Source organism: Simochromis diagramma, unplaced genomic scaffold (genome assembly GCF_900408965.1).
Source record: "Simochromis diagramma unplaced genomic scaffold, fSimDia1.1 OVJJ01000216.1, whole genome shotgun sequence".
NCBI lineage: Eukaryota > Metazoa > Chordata > Actinopteri > Cichliformes > Cichlidae > Simochromis > Simochromis diagramma.
Window position 1 is genome coordinate 16,818 of NW_024386883.1, and position 23,092 is coordinate 39,909.

General features: G+C 38.5%; 1 protein-coding gene across 2 annotated transcripts in view; it reads right to left on the bottom strand.

Moving 5' to 3' along the window:
• Positions 1-23,092, bottom strand: part of npas2 (neuronal PAS domain protein 2) — a 42,220-nt gene that overhangs the window by 16,626 nt on the left and 2,502 nt on the right. The window contains exon 1 of one of the 2 annotated variants that reach the window (XM_040032687.1): positions 7,184-21,395. The exons of the other annotated variant lie outside the window; for it this stretch is intronic. The gene's annotated coding sequence lies outside the window, so the exon portion shown is untranslated. Of the gene's footprint in view, positions 1-7,183; positions 21,396-23,092 lie in introns of those variants that run through there. 2 annotated transcript variants of the gene reach the window in all.

Below are 23,092 nucleotides of genomic sequence, written 5' to 3' on the forward strand. Positions count from 1 at the left end.
CAAATATTTCAAATGAACGTTCTCCCAAGTCACTTTTTTAAACGCATCAAGAAAATATGACATTTGTTGCGAGCTTGACCACTAACAGACCACTAGCTTTTTTTAAGAGCGGACAGTGGAGACAAGACAGGAAAGATGGGAGAAAGACCAGGACGACACACAGTAAATGGCCTAATCACAGATTTGAAACTGGGCCTCTGCAACCAATAAGAAGCCTTCTCACAGCACATGGTTTGCCTGCTGAATCCGTTGAGCCACTCATGCGCCCCATTAGCTTGCCGTTTTAACAAATCAATCAGTCGCACCAATGTTAATACCGTGAAAGTTAGCATTTTCTGTAGGACTTGCATTCAAAAATGCTGTTTTTACTGTGAGGACGTAATGTGTGCTGCTGAAAGACATTAATAACACAGCATGAAACAAATTAGCTATTTTCACCTGGCTAGAGTACTTCATCACCTAAGAAGTGTTTTTGCTTAGAACGAGCTCCTCTGACCTAGAAAAATCTCTGAAGCAGACACTTCTTTTGATAACCTGGCCTGAAAAAACAGAGCACACAGCAGCCACCTTCTTCACACATCCTTTGTATGCGGCAATCTTAAACAACATGGAGCAGACGCTTCTTTTATAGACCAAACTAAGAACTCACTCAGACGAGCTTTGGACAGCTCCAGTTAAACAGCATGAGACTGTTTTCACTTACAGACCAATTAATAACACGTCTCCATATAATCTATACATGAAAACACATGTTTTCCCCTAATTGTGGCTGACAGAATACCGTGCATCTTCTTAGAAAGCCAGAAATTAAGTGCAATTATTATATTCCAGACACTTTCCAGTTGGAAAGCAACGCTCATGCTTTCGTTTAACCTTGATTAAAATTGTCCGCGGTTTCATGGTCTGGAAATGAATTCAACTCTGAATCAGTTATATTCAAATTATAATTATAGTTAGTGGTCCTTCTTAATGCAGGCAGTCGTCTGTGTTTGTCTTACTCCAAATGTAGCCTACACTGAGTGGCCTCAGGCAAAATTACTAGATATTGCTGCTTCCATTATTTTGCATCTAAACGAGACCCAGAGGGACAAGAGAATCACTGTGACTGGAGATATCTGAGTGATGTGTTGCAGTCTTTAACAGCTCACTGCTAAAAAGAATAAAAGTCTCTGGCCTAAGCAAAAGAAAAACTGCATTTTAGCTCACACCCTTTCCTTCTTCATAAAAGGAATCATTTTCTATCTTGGGTTTCCAGACTCTTGTTCCTATAGAGCATATAGGAACACACAATTGTTTGAAGCTGGTGTTTAAGCACCACTTCAGCCTGAGGTAATTGAGCCAGTAACCACTTGCACGCCAGCACTGTTGTAGAAATGTAATTATGTGCATTCCTTAACGGGGAATATATGAAAAGATGATGGGCTAACTTCTGGAGAGGAAATCCATGGATTAATCTCATTCTCAACCTCCTTCATATGCTAAAGTATACATTTCCCCACTGGCATGTTTGATATCGTAATTTACCTCAGACCATTTTATTCAGTTATTCTCTATCATTTATCCTGAAATTCATGCTCTTATATGCATTTAAATCAGATTTAAAGGGACAGTATGGCTAACACCAAAGACTACTTTTGAGCTGCCCACCTTTGGAGATATCAGCCTGGAAATGTGTTCCTCCTCTTGAATATAAGGGAACTAAAAGATGTTTCCCTGCTCTGTGCACCGGTAAATATTGAAACAATTTTCTCTATTAATAAATAACACCTCCCAACTGTATCACTGCAGTGATAAGAGGCTTAAGTTAATGGTAGCGTGGCATGACGAAAACACCTGAACTGTGATGTCAGCAGGCCCCGTGCAACATTTTTATTTATTGATCTTTATAAATGCCAGTACTGGTATGTTTTGAAATACGTAATATCAGCCAATATATCGACATGGCCAATAAATAGGTCGGGGTCTAATCTAAAACAAAGCAAAGGAAAATTATGTGAACTTTCAACTTTGCACGTATAATATTTGGAGACTATGCACACAGCTGATATTTCAAAGGTGACCATTGTTAAACTAAAAGCATATCACTTATGCTTTGTTTTCACGCCAATCCATATTTTTAAAGATCCAAATGCTACATTTTGCGTTAAATTCAGGCTCTGGTGTTTAACATTTTGCTATGCTATCCTTGTCTGTGTTTTACTGCAGAAACTGCCCTCAGCTTACTGCAACTGCTCCACAGTAAAAATCCTTCCAGTCCAAAAAGATTCCAAAACACAGAGCAGCAGGCAAAAATCAAACACTCACCCATAATTTATATTTCTAGTTTGCTTCTTTCCCCATACTTCATGGGCATATATGTAGTCTATTTGTAGCTTATATGAAGCCATTTGTAGGGCGTCAAATGGGTCAGAGTGAGCTAATAAGGTAAGGAACTCAAATGAGAGGCACAAAGCAAGAAGATATTGCTGAAAGTCTTTCACTGCAAAGCAGTAATTCAAGCAACTTTAATGTCATTACTTGTACATTGTTGTGGAAAAGGTTCCCATGTTAACAAGGTGACATTATGCCTTAGGTCACTACAAATTTGTGACATCTTAGCATTAGCTTGTAGCTACGGATGTCCTCTTTATGACACACAAACTTCCATTCCACTTTCAGGTTTCCATAGCTTGGTAAAGATTTGCACACAAAGGTAAAGACTCAGAATGAAACTCGCAAGTGTTACTGAAAAATCAAGCTCTTATTTAATTGGGCCAGATTGATGAGAAATGCCTTGCAAAAAAACTAAATGAAACAAAACAAAAAAACATTAGCTACCGCAGAGGGGAAATGCCAATGTTTAATCAGAAACACAATTTCTGCATTTACTGCCCTACTTACTGCCAAACTACTCTTTAGACTGTTTATGCTTTTACTGCATAGACACAGACGAAAAAGATCTTCCTGAATTGTTGACAAAACAAAAAAGCTGAAGTTTGTATAGCAAGCAACAGAAATTACCACTCATAAACTGATCTACTGTGTAAATGTCCTTTTTTTCTTCGCAAGATTAAAGAGAAACACTGCATTAAGAATCACCTCATGCAGCTTTAAATGTATCTTTTCTCTGCACAGCTAAAATAAACCTCACATATCCATCTGCATTCTAGTACTGAGGTTAAACCACACCTCGCAAGGTCAACAGCTAAAAAACATCCGAGTCTCGTTACACTCATGCCTTCGGGTATTTAAAACCCTTTACATTGAAACCTGAGCTCACTTCGCAAGGTGGTACACTGAAGTTCAAGTTCATGATGAACACTGTATGTAAACAGGCTGTAAAAGAGGCAGAGCCAATGACAATGGCCATGAAATAGTTCATTTTCTTTATGAATTCTTAGCGTGTAGACTTTGTATTGCAGTTTAAAAGAACTCTCCACCCTCAACTATAGCTTGTTATTAGGTTTAATATGCTCCATCTGTGCATTTAATTTAAACTTAATAACTATTATCACTTTGAGATTAAAATAATTTACATTCACATTTGAAACATTTACAACCCTTATTTTCATTTCAGATGTGAGTCGGTGAAGCTCACTAATGGCTTTAATGAGTAAAAAAGCATGCTGGTGTCATGCTGTTTGCTGAGAGCTGAGGACCTAAAGTACTCCTCTACTGCAGTGAATGACATCTAAAAAGCTCTCATGTCCTCTCCACTTTTGCTTTTTCACCTTTTGGTGGGTATTTGTGATGATGTTTAAAACACTCAGGTAATGAGATGCAAACACATTCAGGCAGGATGAGTTTTATTTTTTTCATTTTGTAGTTTTAAAACGTATGAGATGCTAAGGAACTGTCATATTATCTGTGGATCTTTTAAATGATGGATTACCCTCATGCAAAAGCAGCAGCAAACTGGTTGTTTTTGATAGCAAACTTTAATACTGGCTTGCAGAGGCATGGGCGCGTGATGAGAAGAGAGATGCTGACAGTAGATATTTCTCTCTCAACAAAAAAAATACCTGTTTGACACAGCGCTAGCGATACGGGCAGCGAGCATGTGAGCTTTAAAGATTTTCTGTCATGTGATGTAGAATAGATTTAATTAACATTTTCCTATATTGATGGCATGCACATACTGCTAGTGTGTCATTGTCAAAGTACAGCTTGGTGAAATGTTATTTTCTAAAATCACAAGTATATAGGAGCAAAACTCAGTATTTAATTTGTAAGGCAAAAGACCAGATAATGTGATAAACTGTATTTAACTGATCAAGAGCTATAATTTTTCTACTTATACTTTATTTCACAACTTACAAATCAGAATTAAGACCTGCAAAGTTAGCCTGCATTTGAACAGATCTAATAAATAAACACTTAAACTACAAATTTTGAGTTACAATCAAGAAATTAGATTGTAACGTTAACAGTGGGGCAGCTCTCTCTCTTTAACGTCTCTGAGCACAGAGTAAGACTGGGAGTACTTTGAGATTTGAACTAAATCTCCAAAAGTTGCATTTGTTGAATTTAGTTAACAAATCTGATGTACCCATGGATTGTTTCACCCTCTGATTTCTAGCACAATTCACAATTCGACTTAAAATGCATCCCTATTGCCCACTACTTTTCCATCCATGAACAAGAACCTAGCAAACCTTTGCTAACCATTAGCATAGTAATGAGCATTTGCTCATTACATAAAAAACTAACAAAACTAACCAATACTAATATCAAATTAGCTCGGAAAATCAAATCCGTTTAAATATTAGCTATCAGCTATGACTGTTTTAAAAACTACAACAAAACCCCCGCCCCAAAAAACTCTAAATGCATTGTCTAGGTTTGAAAAATTAGGCCATTTCGGAAATGCAAAAGCTGCAGTATATCAAACATGGTAGCTTGAGGCTAACAGACGGCTACAGAAAAAGGTTAAATCCCTCCTACTGGGTGATATATACAACTAAGCCTTTAAATGCTATTAAGGTATACAGTAATGCCTTATTTGGGCAGAGCTGGTTTGACAGACAACTGCATGGTAACACAGCAGTGTTAGCGGTGTTAGCATCAGCTAATTAGAGACAGTGAACTGTTCCTCTCACTGCACCACTGTTAGTGCCTTTAAATCAAATTACTTTACATATAATGTGGTCTGCTATGCAGTATTAACAATCTGACCAAGAAGCCTGCTCCAATACTCTATATGTTAGCCCTAATTAAATGGTATGTGTACGTTCTTTGCTAATATGCTAGCACACTAACCTCTTGTTTGATTAAAAACCCAAGATGGGGGCACCATTGCTTTATCTGTCTTATATACAGATTTTGCTAAATGCACAAAACCTCTTTAGAATACAAACAAAAAACATAATGATGTAATAAAGTAGCTACTTTCAACTGCTCCCTCATTCACAAGCGGTCACCACAGTAGATAGCGCCGCATGTTTTAGCATTTTCACACCAGATGCCCTTCCTGTCTCAACACCAAGGGGAATTGTGTGCTTTTCCCGGGATGAAACCTGGAAAGCAGTGCACTATGGAGCCACGAGGAAAAATCTGTAATGAATTCAAAAGGACATTAGCTAGGAAATACAGACTGCACGGTGGTCACCCACCAGTTGTTATACATTTACATTATGCAGTTACAAGTGAAAAACATAGACCTGCTATAAACATATAAATTTTTTGCTCCTCCAAAAATAATCAAGAATCTGGTTCCCAGATTGAAAGGTTACAATTAAAAAAGAAAAAAGATAAACCACGGCTCTGAAGAACCAGGACAACTGTGTCATGATAAGCTGAGTAGGCCTAATGACTCACAAAAGTATTATATATAACTTTTTGCAACCCTAGAATAACACACAGGAAAGTGAACCAGGCAACAGAAAAAGTCTCTCTGCAGGTTTTCTGACAGCCAACACCATTCCCCACAACTACTCTGGTATTCCACACAGAAAGCTGTTCTGTGGCTCTGGCGCTGGACGACTACTATCTGCTCGTCTGCAGGTTTAAACTGTCTGACCACATCCACCTGCATCTGGGTTTGAGCTGACAGCTCAAGCCGTCAGGTAAACACTAACTGGGCTTGGACAAGCTTTATTTCAGTCAGTGTGGAAACGTTTTTAACATGTATCTAGGTCTTGCTGCTTAAGCCTAGATTACATAAAATCTGAAATAATTTGCACAGCATTTACCCTTTTCTCATTTGCGTCATGACTGTACAACATTCATATTATTGGTTATTTGAAAGCTTACAACATCACCACCATTTATCAAACACACGTGTAACGCTGCATACTGTACGCACAGATGAGCACATGCAAACATGAACACTTGTTTCAAAATGCATTCAATAACATATAAAAACGTCTTTCTAAATGTGTTGTGTTATGATTTCCAGTGTAGGTGTAGCTGCCTTTAACCGATAAGAAAGCAGGAAGCACTTCAACTGGCTGCAAACCTATAAATGAAAAACAGAGGAAAGGCCACTGACAGCCCTCACTGACCCTTTAACTTCCCAGTATGTACAGGGTAAATAAATAGCATTGCCACACTTGATGTAGACTCAAACAGTGGAAATGCTTTGCTCTAATAAGAAATCCCTTTCAGTTTCAAATAATTAAATTAACAAATAAATAAATAAACAAAAAGCCCTGAATGGACTGTGAATTCGAAGACCTGTGGGTTTGTCAGAGAAATGTGAACTCCAGTAGGCTTAAAGCTGCCAGGTTGGGTAACATCAGCCTGACCCTAAGCCTGCTGAGAAATTATCTAAGCATACATTTTCCGGTGACATTTAACATTTTTCTTTGTGGCGTCTTAGAGGAAGCAATGACGAAAACCCCTTTGGTGTTTTGGCCATTAATGTCATCATCGGGGGAACAACGGGTGGAGGGGAAAATAGGTTATTTCAGCCTTGTAACCAGGGCACTTGATGACTCTGAGCTGAAAACATGTAAGCAGCATTCAAGAGCGCTAACGCTGTCAAACATACGGACACCTGGATTTTACCCAAACCAGCCAAATCAGCCTGTGCTCCGTCTAATAAACACGCTTTCGCCCACCTCTCTTTTATTGGGAAAAGAGTCCAGTCGTGAACTTTGATCATATAAAACGGAGTAAGCGGGTGGCAGCAGCCTATGACAACATTTTGCGCTCGTCTGTCACAGTGACGCGAAACTGAAAGCTTAAGTTAAATCTCACATACCTTGAAAACAGGTCTCCAGCAGAAATCCGAATCCACACTTAACTTTAACCAAACTAGTCATTTTTAAAAGAAAAAAAAATGTAAAAACTACAGCATAGCAGCCGAGCGCAATCAGCAGCCTCTGACTAACCAAGCGAGAGCGCTGAAAGCGTTAAATTGCATAACAGCGCCTTAAGTTAATAACGTGCTGTTATTAATCGCCGGTGAGCTCTCTACGGCTTTGACAGTCCTAATTTATCAACAACAGAGGACCAAATTTCTAATTCGTGGCTTTTTTTTTCTGTAGTTGCGGTCTTTCTCTCTCTCTCTCTTTTCCAGGGTCTGTACTCCACATCCTCCGCTGGCAGCGGCTTGTAAACAGGACCGAGTGGCTGAGAGCAGAGAAAGTAGGTCAGCTGGTAGCTCAATACTCGGGTAACGAAGGCAGCAGCAGCATAAGCAGCAATGCTGTGCAACACAACCGAAAGAAACCTGCGCTGGTGACCGGGAAGGAAGGGGGCAGATTGCAATCTTTAACACGTGCTTAATGAATAATAACAACCCACTAAAATGTCATTAGAGCAATGCAAAGAAGAGTAGATTTGTAATGTGGCTTTTGCACCGCAGTTTTCCGACTGTTTGAAACTGTGAAGCCTACCGAGACTTGGCCATAGGAGCCTAACCTTTAATCTACTAAGATATAGTTTTACATTCACAAGAAGGAATCTATAGGAGGGGGTGATGGCATGCTGCAAATTGACCTTACAGGTACTGCTGGTATATTAAGGCAAATCACATGGGCAGGAGGAGGTGGTGAACGGTGCCTCCTCCCTGCCAGCAACACAGAGCAGATTAGCCTGTCTGACCCTGTTTATAAGTTTATAAACCATTTATTTAAATCTACAGGGTGAAGGGAGGCAGGCCATACAGAAAGATGACAACACCTCAATGTATAAGCAAAACAAGATGCTGTAGACTTTTGTTTTGCCCCCTAAGTACTTCCCCATACACTTCCTATGTGTGTGTGTTTTTTTTTTTTAACAACTTCCTGGTTCCCTTCTCTCCTCAGCTGAAGTCCCAAATGTGGGTCAGCAGTCTACATGACTAATTTCAAGCTTTAATGATGGACAGCCTCCAAGTATTTTGTGTCTGTCAAGTGGCTTCACAAGCAGCTACAGATGTGGGCATGTCGAGAATGTTAAAAGAACCAAAGAGAGCATTTACATGGAGAAACTATTTGGAGCGTTAAAAAAATGAGGCAGAGGTTTTACTGTAGTACGCCTATATGACTGTCACAGTCATATCAGTAGTTTATCTAATTGTACTATTTGGACAAAGCCTATCAGTACACCAGCCATTTTAACCAAGTCCTAAATTTTATTAACATGACATGTATGGATGGCTTTTGTATGGATAGATGCCACTTAGTCTATGTGGCTAAAGCCACGATTTCACTGCTACTGATTATAGCCCTCATTACTTGATAAATGATTTCTAATAACTCAATGGTAGGTAGACTAATTAGTTATTTTGTTTCCCTATGACATTTCTGAATGCACCTTTAATTTTTAAAGATCTTTAACAACCATAATCTTAAAAACAGTAATCGTGAACAATTACGGTAGGTGCCAAATGTGTAAATGTGAGACTCTTTTTACACTTATACTTTCCCAAATATCAAGCTCTACTGTACTTGTTAGCAACATAGATGGTTTACATTATTAACTGCATGTGAGGCTTGCTTACTCACAAACAACTGAGGAGACCATATTTTGGATTATTTAGACAATGTTAAGTAAAATAATAACTAAAAAAAACAAAAATTTTCAGTAGGAAATAGCCACATCTTTGATTGCACTGATGTGCTATCCTTTCCTTCTTATTTAAAATACTTTGGGTTACATAAATATGTTTCTTTAATGGCAGATCTTGTAATCAAGGCCAGTTCTCGTGTGAATAAAGAGCACAGAGCACAAGAGAATCAACGTTGTCACCTGTTGTGCCTCATCTCATTAGAGAGTGAGTGTCAACTGCTTTGACAAGTTAGCCTTTGACATCAGAGAGCTTTAAGTGCATGTTCTTAATTAGAAAAATTGAGCTTTTCATAATGAAGAGTGTGAGTGTTGACCTGTGAGTGCCAGCGTGTACTTTGAAGAGTTTTTGCTAAATCCATTTAAATCAATAAAACAGAGCAACTTGTAAAATGCAAGAAAATATTAAAAATTTGAGGAGAGAACAGTTTCAGTAAAATAATCTGAACAGATGACATGAAAATCTTTACTTTGTTTTCTATATTTTGTGGGTCCTTCTGGGTCCTTTTTTCCCAGCATTGCTTTTAAAGCATACGGGTTTTATTGCTAAGGTGACAACAAAAGAAAAACAATGTTTTAACCCAGACAGGAAAAAAGTATTTGGAATTTAAAAAAAACAACCCATGGACACATAATTTCAAAGTCAAAGCGTCTGTTTCTGGCTCGGCCGGTCGTCGTGATGTTTTATGATTTGAATTTCTCTCCAGATGTCCCTGAACTCCAGACGCACATTTGAGGCCACGGTAGATATGCAGACCACTTGTCTCAATGACCATCTTAATGTAATGAGTCACATTTTCCACACAGCTGATGCAGCCTGCAGCTGTTGTAGTAGTCCCAATTTCAGTGACTGGCTCATGAGGTGGTACCAGGATGATGCCAGTTCTGCCAGCCAAGTTATACATGAAGCCTCTCTGGAGACATAAACATCCTCCATCAGGTGATTGAACCTTCTTAACTGACTCTTGCATCGTTGGCATGACTCCGCTGTGATTTGTCAGCGCTAACCAACCTTGAAACTAAAAGCCTTGTATTACCACTCCTGATAGTGGCTGCACCACTGCAGCTACACAGTTTCACACACTTCTTGCACACCTAACATCTGTGTAGTTTGTGCAACATCCTCAGTCCTGCACTTATGAAAGTGACTGCAGAACTGCTAGGATATCTGCAGAACCCCTAAGTATCTTCTATGAATAAAAAGATATACTATTTAAAAAAAAATAAAATACAAATAAAACACAGCAGAAGGAACAGCTTAGTTTGACAGGTCTGCATTACTTAAAACTAAAGTTTGTAACAGTGCATCCAACAAAGTGGAGGGCACAGTGCACCTCTGACACCCCCATACTGCACTGAGCAAATTCAGTGTTGCACTCAGTGCTGTCCCTTTCTGTGTTACTCCCATAGTGTGATCACACTGGTTGCTCTAGTTTCTGTCACGACTGAGAAACTTGAAAGTCAGGTAGATGACAATTCTGGTAGGTAGGGCTGGGAAGAGGTGAACTGTCCTTAAATTTTAGTCACTACCTGTTGTAATTAATGGATTTATTTATATTGAAGAAATGTAGCCGATCAAGTCGTAGAGCATGCAGCACAGCTAATTTGACCTAATTCAACCTTGGGGGAAAAAAGGAAGTGCTGACAAGTTGAAAAAAGAAAAATAGAAGAAAACATAACAAGAATGATGTATTGTTAATGTATCCTGAGGAAGCTATCGTTAATGCAGCCATCTCAAAGAAGAAACAGCACAATTTACATGTTTGCGATGGCTCAACTTAAACAAAGAAACTATGCAAAATGCACTGTGTGCTAAAGCAAACCAAAAACGGAAAACTAAACTATACGCGTGCAATTTCAGCCTGCTCAAGAACGAAAGAAAGCGAGCGAAAGTAAGAACGAAAGGTTTGTTACTGCAGATAATTTTGATGGTTTCTGGAGGCTTAAGTCACTTTCACAAAAGTACTAGAATAAAATGTACTTTCACTTACAGTCTGGCAACAGTAAGAAGCAAACCGATGCACTTCAGACTAAAAGCATGAATAATAGTAAATAATTATTAAGAGTCAGCTTCAAGCATCAACTGTAAATATGCCTCTAGAAACTAGATTGCAAAATATAGGTTTGCTTATACTGTGATCAGACCTGTAAAAGACACTTCTCTCATATGAGCTGGTGAATGAAACAGACAGAAGTCCTGGAGGATAAATCAGTCACGAGGAGTTCAAACAACCTACAATTAGACCACACAGAGGTATTCAGAGGCTTCATGGGGTTATGATTGGTAAAAATCTACAAACTCCATCCAGAAATTAAGCAAAATGAAGTTAATAAACTGCATAAGGTACACTCAGATTTACCCATCTGTCAACTCTGAAACTGTGATGCCCTAAAAGGTATCAGAAAAAAAAGATCCAAAGTCAGTGAGTACTTTTTCTTTCCTAAACAGAGTGCTTCACTTTAGGATTCCTCCACCACCTAACTCCCGTTAAGTACATGTTTGCTTTGTCTCTTAATGCTCCATTAATTTTTTCCTCAAGCTTCAGTAATGCATACACAGCACTGGGACTGTCTTTTTCAAAGGTCCGACACTGTAAGTTCTGAAGCTCTCGCCAAAACATTTTAGAGCACAAATACTTCCAAATGTGCCCCTCCATGAATGAGTAGTGTTGGTGCCAAACGAATAATGTTCTTTGGGCTGATAGAGCAAATCTAACAAGGATGTGGCGCTCTGACCTAATTACCACCACTGCTGTGTGTAGTGGCTTAGTTTTAAGGATGACAGTGCTGGTCAATCAGGTCTGGCGGTTGTTTGTCTTGACTGGGTAATGATTCCCAGAAATGTTTCTTAGTGACTTTGGTGAGCCCTTGACCTAATTATATATAGATTTAGTCTTCTGAAGATTCTCAGAGTAAACTGCAATAGTATGTTTTCAATATATTGCAAAACTGGGCCAAAATGGCTTTTCTCATGTAATTCTCAAATGTGCTGAATTTAGTGCTAATTAGCAAATGGTAGCACGCTAACATATTAAAGGCAGTTAAACATATGCTGACAGTAGCGTTTAGCTCTGAGCACTGCTGTGCTATACTGCAGTCCTGTTTGCATTGTTAACTCTCATATAAAGTGATGACCACTATTTACATATTTAATGACATGTTAACACAGAAACTCCTGACACCTGTTGTGTATTAAATGAATAAATAAGTCAGCAAATGAAAGACTTTCAAATAACTGAAAGCAGCTAAAGATCTGTGTTGTGTTCTTATTTCTATAGCATACTCCATGCACACTACACACACATTACAGTACCAAATCATTGAGCAGATAGTACAGGATGCCAGACTGATTGTATAGAAACATTCTGAAGTCCATTGTTACCTTGCCAGCAACCAACAAGATCTAAGATTCATAAAGATCTCCCACATTTTACTGCATTATTCACCGTCCGCCTACATAGAGATTAGTGGCGCTCTTTTTATGTAGGTCATGCTATTGGATAATGAGATGACATTTAGTGCTCATAAGCGGGCGTCACTCCATAATGAAGTCACATCATTGCGTTCTTTACATGCTGCACCTTTTTCCAGACTGCTTCCAGCTTCATCAGTGAAAAGTGACTATTTGTATAATTACTCAGACATTAAGCCATATTGCCTCTCGCTACATCTGTGCTGCTGGTATTGATGATGTCATTGCGGCCCTCTGCTGAAGCACTGACTTTCATTAATTAGACGGTGGCACTGCTGTTCACTCTGTGTTCCCATGGTAACAATGTGTAGTGTCTACTTTCTCCCAGCTATGCCCATCAAGCTGCCGGTTTCCATTTTTCTTCTGGTCGACAAGATTTCTCATACATAACTCAGGAAGTCATTTGTTATACTGTTGACTATTAATAAAGTGCCAAAGCAACCTTGCTGGCTGCATGCTTTGATTTCTCCTTACAGCAGTTTTAACTCACTCTCAACCCACAACAACAGATGAGATACAAGCTTCAGGACTGCTACGCAATAAATGTACATGTTAACCTAAAGTTTAATACTGGCATCAAGGTTTTCCAGCATGTCACTGTTAATTTTACAGTATATGTGCCAAAATCTACACAGTTTAATACTGTAAGTACACATGCTGAAACTGCTCTTTAGTGCAAATATCTAATCAGCCAATCACATGACTAAAACTGGGCATGAAAACATAGTCTGATGATGATCCGCTAAAGTCAAACCGATTGTCAGAATGAAAAGAAATTTGATTTAAGTGGGCCAGAGAGGTTGCTCTGAGTATTTCAGAAATTGCTGATCTACAGGGATTTTTCCACAAACCCATCTTTAGGGTTTATAGAGAATGATCTGAAAAAGGGAAGTCTCCAGAGAGCAGCGGTTCTCTGGGGGTAAATGCCCTGTTGATGCCAGAGGTTACAGGAGAAGGGCCCAAGCTACTCAAGCCGATAGGAAGGCAGCATAACTCAAGACAACCACTCATCACAACCAAGGAGTGCAGAAGAGCATCTCTGAACAGATCCAACATTGAATATATGGGCTATAGCAGCAGAAGATCACACAGCGTCCCACCACTGCCAGCTAAGAACAAGAAACTGAGACTACAATTCACACAGACTCACCACATTGAGCAAAACATACCTAGTCTGACGAGTCTCAATTTCTGCTGCAATATCTTGACTTTAGGGTCCGAATTTGGCTTAAACAAAATGAAACGCTGGGACCCCATAGTACCATTTGAGGATTGTTCAAACACCACAGCCGACCCGAGTATTGTTCATCCATTTATGACCACAGTGCACCCATCTTTTTCATGGCTTTTTCAAGCAGGGTAATGCACCATGTGGCAAAGCTCAAATCAACTGAAACTGGTTTATTGATCGTCGCAATGAGTTCACTGAACTCAAATGACCTTTGGGAGGTGATGTAACGAGAGATTCGCATCATGAATGTGTAGCCTACAATCTGCAGTGAGATGCTATCATGTCAATATGGAGCAAAATCTCTGAGGAAGGTTTCCCGCAGTTTATTGAAGAATTAAAGTGTTCTGAAGGTAAAAGGGGTCCAATCCAGTACTAGAAAAGTGTACCTAATAAAGTGTATATTATAAGCCACTGCATTGCCAATATACTAACATTTATTGCTTCCATAATTAATATTTTTCTACTGTAAAATAAAGTAAAATATACCTCTAAATACACTAGTCTTTCTGATCAGCCCTGTGTCAATATTTTCATGTATCATCTTTCTTAAACTATGATAAACTATGGTCACTTGCTTGGGTTGCTACAGGAGTTTTCACCTAATTTTAAATTTCTTTATATGGACTGTGTGCTCGGTGTGGCACACAGTGACTTGATGCAACACGAGTAAGTTTATTTTCTGACTCAAATGAAAATAACACTGCAGTAAGACGGGACAGTAGCTTTCTGTTGCTATTTTTTTAAAGACATCATCATTGACACTTTTCTGCTGTGTCGACCTACACCACCATGTTATCAGTGTGCAACAGTTGCTTTCGTTTTAGCAGAAATTTGTTAGCGTGGGCTCAGCTACAGGCTACAAACGATTTACCTCAACGCCACTTGTTAAAGAAGAACAAATGAAAAGAATTTCAAGACATATGTGGCTTAATGCTTCAAAATAGTGAGCTCTGTCTCACAGAAGGAAGAAAAATCACATCCGGAGGTGATGCTCAATGACTTTTCACACCGTGTAATTGAGTATAGATGGAGCACCACGGCTAAAGCCTTAGAGCTCATTCAAATGCATGAAATGAAAAAAGGAAAACAGTAAAGAAACAATTCATTATGTCCCTTCTCGGGAGAGTTTTCCCACAAGCTTTGCCCATCACCACCAAACAGAAGCTCCACACTAATCCTGCCCCAGGCAACAGCTGAACCCCACTCTACTCAGAGCAGTTTAACACATCCACACCTGTGGGGGGAAAAAACTGTTCTTTTACCCTGTTTTCCTAACTGCACCTGTTAATGCACCTGTTGAATAATCAGCTAATCAGCTAAGAACATGAATCCTAGTTCACATCAACCTCGCAGCTACTAATTCACAACTCACAGCCATCAACCTAGTCAACCATTAGTCAACCTGCATATTTTATGTAGATTTTCTTCTTCATATATTCCACGTTTACTTTTTGGTAACACTTTAGTCAAAAGTGCCTTGTAATTACACATTCACCACACAGCACGGAGTGTGTGGTGAATGTGGGTGGTCGCATCCTTTCAATGAGAAAGCAGTCCCATAAAACAAACATCCTTTCACCAGGTAGATCCACTCTCAAATTTTCTTATAATTATATTCTTTCAACAATTCCAAATGAATCACAGTTACTCCAAGCCTGTTATTGTCTGCTGCTGCTGCTCAGGAAAAAAAAAGAAAAAAAAGATGCAATTACCTAAGGCAGTGTGAGCAAATATGTGGGTCACCATTCTGGGGCATGGGTGGAAAGGGCAGCGGAGCTCTTTCTTTTCACCACTCAAGCTCGGATGCCAGGTTAGATCTTTGATTAGATTCTGTCTCATTCTTAAACATCGCCTCCAAATGAAGCATTTTTGAGCTGTTCACCCGAACGTCATTGTTATGAATTCACCAGTGAGTGTTTATGAAACTGCAACCGGCCCCTCTGTTATGCACAGACTCTGAAGTGAACTTAAATAGCCTTTCGCAAAGAGTCCATGGAAAAAATGACCTTATGTCTCCATTCCTATCTATTGCTGTTTCATTTTCCTGGTTATGAAACGATGGCTTCCATATCTTCAATGCTCTCCTCCTGAGAGCACGCAAACCTCTCTTAAGTTTCACAGAACAGTAGAAAGCAGCTTATAAATTATTCTCTTTGAGGAAAGACTAAAACACATTGAATATTGGCTTCCTCTATGGCCAAATATCCACTCTGCCTAATTCTTATTCTACCGAAACAAAAAGCAGTGGACTGCAGATATTTGATTCGATTTGATTATTTTTGAGCTACATGAAAATATTTCATGTTATTTTAGGCAGTTTAACATTTCAGCTGAACTACAGGATACAAAACCTGCTCATCGTGCATCTTTTATTCATCCGATGAGTGGTTTAAAAGTAGTACAAATGTTAACACGTAATCAGGATGGATGCTCAGTCAACTGAGAAAGTGAATTAATAACATCTACATTATTAATGACAGAAGGCTGGATCATCAGAAGTCTCTGGAAAACAACTCGCATAATGACTAGTTTTCATATTTTTATGTTTTTACCTGTAATGCTTCTTTCCTACACTACATTTGTCTTCTTGGACTTCTTGGAGTAGCTGTGCATGCCACGCAGTTCAGGTGCAGCTACTTTAGCTTTGTTTACCCTCTCTTTTTGTTAACTTTCTCCAGACTGGCTGCACCTCGCAAACAAAAGAACTTTTGGCTTAAAGGGATTTCTTGTACCTACATTGAATTTAATAACTGAAATTCCACCATGTTTATTGTGAGCATAAACCTTTGTTACAGTGTATATGTGCAAATATGAAAAGGAACACAACTGGTTTTCTCTCTTTCAGACAGCTAAGCTTAAAGAGGCCATTGCATCTGAGTGGAACTATGTGTGCACATTACTCATGCTTTAATGTGATAATAATTCATGAATTATGAAGTGTCCGTCAGGAAACCTAAAATCACTGCCAGCTCTGTAAAAAAAACTGAAAAAAAGTCTTTTTGGCTTCCTCTTGATGGTGGAATAGAACTTCCTGTAGATTTCCATCAATTTTATCATATGTTTCTGTGTTTCTCTTAAGATGCGCGTGCACTCACCAGCTACTTTTTTAGGTACACCTGTTCAACTACTCGTTAATGGAAAAAATGTAATCGGCCAATCACATTTTTACACGTAGACATGGTCAAGACGACCTGCTGAAGTTCAAATCGAGCATCGGAAAAGGGAAGAAAGGAGATTTCCAGTGAGGGGAAATTTTCTGGGTGTAACGAAGAGGTGTTTCATTACTCTGGGCAAAAATGCCTCGTGCCCTTTCTTATGCTACTTTCCACTGTTCTGGGAGAAGACTGGGAAAATGTTGCCTGGTCTGATGAGTCTTGCATTGCAACATTTAGACGGTCGGGTCAGTTTGGAGTGAAAACAACATGAAAGCTTGGATGAGGTCATGAATATTGTCCAACCACTTATGGCCACAGTGTACCCTGATGATGGCTTTCTACGGGATAATCTCTCAAAACTCAAATCATCTCAAACTGACTTCTTAAACGTGACATTGAGTTCACCTTGTTTTATCTGTGCCATGAAGAATTAAGGTGGTGCTGCATGGGAAAGGGAGTTCAACCCAGTACTAGCAAGATGTACCTAATAAAGTGGACAGTGAGTGAAAATCAGTAAAAAAGTTTAAACACTTAAATTTAAAAAAAAAAAAAAAAAAAACCTCAGAAACTGGAAAGTTTTAGTAGGAAAGTGTAATGAACTCATTGGCTGGACCCAGACTAAGAATGAAATTCAAGTATCACAGCACTATGTGAACTCTCCAGTTCGTCATCAGTGGACATGTTCAGGTTTTGCCCCATGACATCACAGATTACATATGGCTTACTTAACATTAAAGGAAGAAAGAAATGTGTGTGGGAGGGCCCTTTTCATTTCACCATCAGACCTGACACGATCTTGTTGTGACTCCACTAAAGCAAACAACGTTGTAATGCACATGCAGCCAACACCCTCAACTGGAGATCTGAATCACTAGATCTAGGTCACACACATACTGCGAGGCCCATTTTTCTTCTTCATCTGACACACAATGTGTGGCCACACCCGATTCTTAAACGTAACCTTTTGTAGTGAAGCAAGAATAAATGTTACATCCTGTGAATCAGCTATATTTTAGAGACACACGGGGGCGGGGGGGGGGAGCATTTATTTGTAGACAAAGCACACTGTGTATCACTCAGATGATGATAACAGCTTCTAAAAGAACCTCATTTATGTAGATCCTCACTCCTTTGAATGATGAAGTACCATAAAAACCTTTCCGAAAGGTCAGTATTAGTGCAGTGTCACTGAGGAGCTCTCACACACGTTAGTTTCAGGTAATGTCATTTCATGCCACAAATAAAAAGAGAGGAAGCAAATTGACATAATGTGACTGGTCTCAGTGCCAGAAAAAGGAAAGCTTTCTCTTTTTATAAAAGGAATAAATAGATTTGAAAAAGCCAAATGTCTTAATGATGGCGTAATGGCTCTGAGCCTGCAGCTACTGAGGACAATCACTGTGTGCTTTAGAGCAAGAGTTCAGTGACACCAGCAAGGCTGATGACGTCAGTAGAGGCAGTTATATAACTGGTGCTGAACATTTTGTCTGTCATAGTTACAAGGCCAAAGAGGGTGACATGAATACCAGTCATACTCTCAGGAGTCATGTGCAACATAGTTCCACTGGCCAAAGGAAGCAAAAGGCAAGCAGGCCTCGGTATCGAGGGGTATGGAACAAAAAGGAACGGCTCTGATTAATGATAACAGTCTGCATGTCTGTCTTATGTCTGCCCTTACGACTATAAATGCTTCCACATTATCTTCTTACTGGAGATTGATCAAGTATTCACAAGTCTAAAAATTCCCAAACAGCACATCAGACCAACAGGTCAAAAGAGTCTAAAGATGATAAAACAGAGAAAATAAGGCTGGGATGTGTCTGCAAAGTTTGATAAAAACTATAACAGTCTGAACAAACACTACAAATAGAAATTATTTAGACATACACAGTAGGCCGCACAAGATTATCAACAAACAAACAACCTAAAAAAATCATCATTTAGAGAAGTTCATAATTTAAAACTGTCAGTTTCACTTGGTATTAATTTAATTTAATGGCGACTGTTGCTTCTAGCACCATAGAAGATAAACCCTGTAGCAATAAATGGTGTAAATAAACAGTGGCTTTTGGCCTTAACCCAAATACTGCTACACACTGTACTGACACCTCTGCCATCATTGATTATCCTTATAGGCCACTTTCTTAACTGGGTCTTTTATTGATTCTTAAACAAATTTTATGAGAGGAAATAAGCAGAATTCCACAGAGTCAGTGTAACAATTTCATTATCACTGTCACAAAAATATGCCAGCACTGATATAAGGAAATGATAAGGTGTGTGCCATGTGATTCCATGGACCATTTAGTACAAGCTTTCAACTGGAACCATTTCTTACTTCCCATCAGGAGTCATTGTTCTCTGAAATATGTTACCTAAGAATCAGAAATACCGGACAACAGCGATCTAAAGCCAACAAATAAAGGCTGTGGATTGGCCTTTAAAGGGTAAGCGTCACTTCAATGTTTTTATAATCATTTTAACTAAGTAATTTGACTGATTTTTATTGGACAATACACATTTCACATGCATTCAAAGTTGCTAAATATAGTTGTTCGCCTATATTTGACTGTAAAGCTAAATTGTGGCTGCTTTAAAGCCAGCTGTCTGCAACAGAAAGGCTCTGAAATATTCTCTGCCCAGCTGTGACAGATGTTACACAGAATTTGCAAAGACACTTACTTCTTACACCAACCATAACCTGAGAATCAGTGCCATAGCAAAATCATGTAACATGGAACTTGAGGCAAAGAGTTGAAATAAAGTTCCAATATAAAAAAAATGCCTACACAAAGGAGCCGACAAGTTAATGTGTTTATGTATTTTCTGGCAGCAGTCCATTTTTAATAGCGTATGGTTGAGGCGAATACATCAAAAAATAAACCACACTATATATATATATTTTTTTTTTTTAAAAAGCACAATCTCTTGCCATTTATTACTTTTAATTAATTTTATACCTGAGATAGCAATATCTCACTCAAGGCCATAGTGCTTTAGAGAATATCGGCATGGCTGTGGCCTTGTCCCTGCAAACCATTCAGAGCTGTACTAATATTCAATAAACAGCACTCACTCTTGTGTGATATTGCTTGATTAAGCTGTCTCAGACCAAGGATGATGCCCTCTAGTTTGATAGTGAATCACTGAAGCAATTTCCCTGGTTCCAGCTTCTCAAATGCAAGCCTTCGCTGCTTTTTTTCCAGTTTGCACCCAACTTGGTTTGATATAAATCATAATTGTGGTTTTTCTATATTTTTATTAACCAATTATAATTGGGCCTTAAAAAACAGCCCTATTTGAATTTTAGGATTATAGATTCTGTACAGATTTTACCATTAAAACATAAACATGTTCGCTTCAACAACAATATTCAGCTACTGTAGCAAGAACCACTAATCTGAAAAATTCAAATTCCATTATAACTTTAAGATATAAAGTTCAGTCAAATTTCAAGAAGTTTGGAAGGTTTTTTTTCCCAAGTTCAGCTGCAAAAGCCAACTAACACCTTGATGAAACTAATCCTCATGGGGACAATCCCAGGAAGAGAAAGACAACGAGTTATGTCTGCCACAGGGGATAAGTTCATTAGAGTTACCAGCATCTCACATTAGAGACACATTACTTCCCAGAGTTCAAGTAGCGGACACACATTAACACCAAATATTCGGATGAGACTGCGTAAACTGGGCCTTAAGGGTTGATTCCTATGGGTTACCAATTCCAACAAGTAATAAAAAGACACAATAGGACAAAGAAATACCCTGAATGAACCAAAGAAAAACTGCATTTTGTTCTCATAAGTGTAAATTTGAGATTTTTGGTTCAAATTGCTGCATCTTTGCAAGACTTTGCTGTTGACAGCTGTTGGAGATTCGTTCAAAATTAATGGCAACACTGCTTTCCCAGCAGAGCTAACATAACATCATGGTCTGAGCTCAGTTTGTTTGTCATTGTGACAAAGATCCAAAACACATCTCCAGGAAATGAAAGGCTATAACTACTAAGATATAGAGCAATAGAGCGCAACATCAGAAAGCTCAGCTAACAGAAAGCTGATATGATCTGGGGTAACATCGGGGTCAGCAAGTGCACAGCAATAAAACTATTCCCTTTGACAACTTCATTAGACTTGGACACCAAATTAAGAATTCAAAGGTGTTGCTTTAGCAAGAAATTCTGGCCCTTTAGAAGAAGGTGGTTCAAGACTTTTGCACTGTACATGTATCTAAATAAAAAATGTTTTCCATAAATACAACCGACTATAATAACATTGTTGCAGAAATGCTGTTGTTTGTGTTGTGGTTTGACTGAGTTAATTACTTCTTGTAATTGGCTCCATTGTCCTTGGGTCACTTGGTTGTAAGATTATGGTCATTAAACTTTAACTACAGTTGAAGGAAGTTCCTACAGAAGCCACAGTGATTTCAGGTTTAGTTAACTTCCTTAACATTCAGCTCTGTCCTAAACAAGGTTATTATAGTTAACTTAGACATAAAACTGGATGTGAAAAAAATATATATAAATATCAAATATTGAATATAATATAGTTAAAAAATAAACGAATTAATTAAAATACTATAATAATAATAACAATTTGACTGACACTTTAAATTAAACTAATTTCATTTTTTCACCCTGGTGTTTACGACAGAATTGCCTAATTTCCTTCGGGATTAATAAAGTATTCTGATTCTGATTGGCTGTTGGGGAAGTTCATTAAAAATCACTGTGGCTTTTGTAGGAGACAAGTGAGCCATGGACAATGGGGCCAATTACGAGAAGTCTCAGTCAAACCACAACACAAACAACAGCATTTCTGGAACAATGTTGCGATAGTCAGTTGCATTTATAGATTTATAGACTGTAAAAGTCTTTAACAACCCTTCAATTCTCAATATTTTGCTTCCAAGGAGCCAGCCTTTCTTAGAATTTTTGGATTTGAGTAGCAGTTCTCCAGGCTAGGAAGGGTTTTTTCAAAGAGGAGTCATTTCTCTTGTTAATTCATTACGTCACTTCACACTGAGACAATCAAGCATAAAAATGGACCTAACTCAAAGGATGACCCAGTTGTGTTCTCACATAACAGACAACGGAGCAAATAATCAATTTTAACAAGTATCTTTAGGAACTTTAATAGAAGCCTGTTGAAAAACACATTTTCTTCCCATTTCTTTAGGTGAATCTATGAAAAAGAAAAACATAGCACATTTTCAACATGAATAAAATTGTTTTTTACACTAACAAAATTATTTCCAAGGAGCTGTTAGCTGTACAAAATTGGCATATCTCGCTTTGGGGCCTTAAAAGCTTTTGAGAGAAATGAAAAAGTCGAGGGCAAACGAAAAGACTATCCACTGAAGCCTCAGAAATGGCCTTGGTGAATAGGGAGAAAAGGCTGAGGTGTGCCAGATTACACAAGAACTGGACTGAAAATCAGTGGCAACAGGTTTGATGGAGAGATGAATCCTAATCTCAAATTTCTGTTTCAAATTGTTACTGATATGTAAAGAGGAGATCAGGAGAGAGGTGCAACAGTGAGGGTCTGCAGCCATCTTCAAAACACAATCTTATTAAAACTGATGGAATTATGACTGTGTGTCAGATGTGTTGTATTTTTGTTGTTTTCCCTTTGTATGTTTTTTAATCGCAACTTTTTCCACTGATAAATAAGTCTTTAACCATTAAAACCTGTGAGGTCAAAACTGATTTGCCAGAACGGTGTTTTTCTTTCCACAGTCATTCATTTGTGCTGTTTTCTACAACACACACTTCCTGTTTGTGTTTAATAGTGTCACAAAAAAGCTGTTATCTTGACTCACACGCAACAAAGTAACTTGCTTCATGCACGTCTCCTCTGGGACAGAGAGCACGTAAAACACTTGAAACAACAAGAGCTGTTGTTGGTAAGAAGCAGTGAAAGTCTAGCTCTGATGGAAATTACAAATACTCTGAATGCCTCTTTCATGTAGTCAGGGAGCCTGTTTCCCATCTCTCTCAGCTTTTTTTCTGTTTTATTACCTCGAACTTACCTATTTAAATGTTTTGGCTGCTGCTCTGTCCAAGTACGCATGCCACTGTGGTGATCATGTCTGCTTTTCTTGATGTCTGTGGAAATAACTGGCTAACCTAAAGTCTTACATTGTATTTGTATGCCTTCTAGTTTTCTGTGGAAGATTTTATATCAATATGGTTTGTTAAAGAAAAAAGCAAAACACCGTGATAAGACTTGAAGTCAATGTCAGTACTGAGACAATAAGG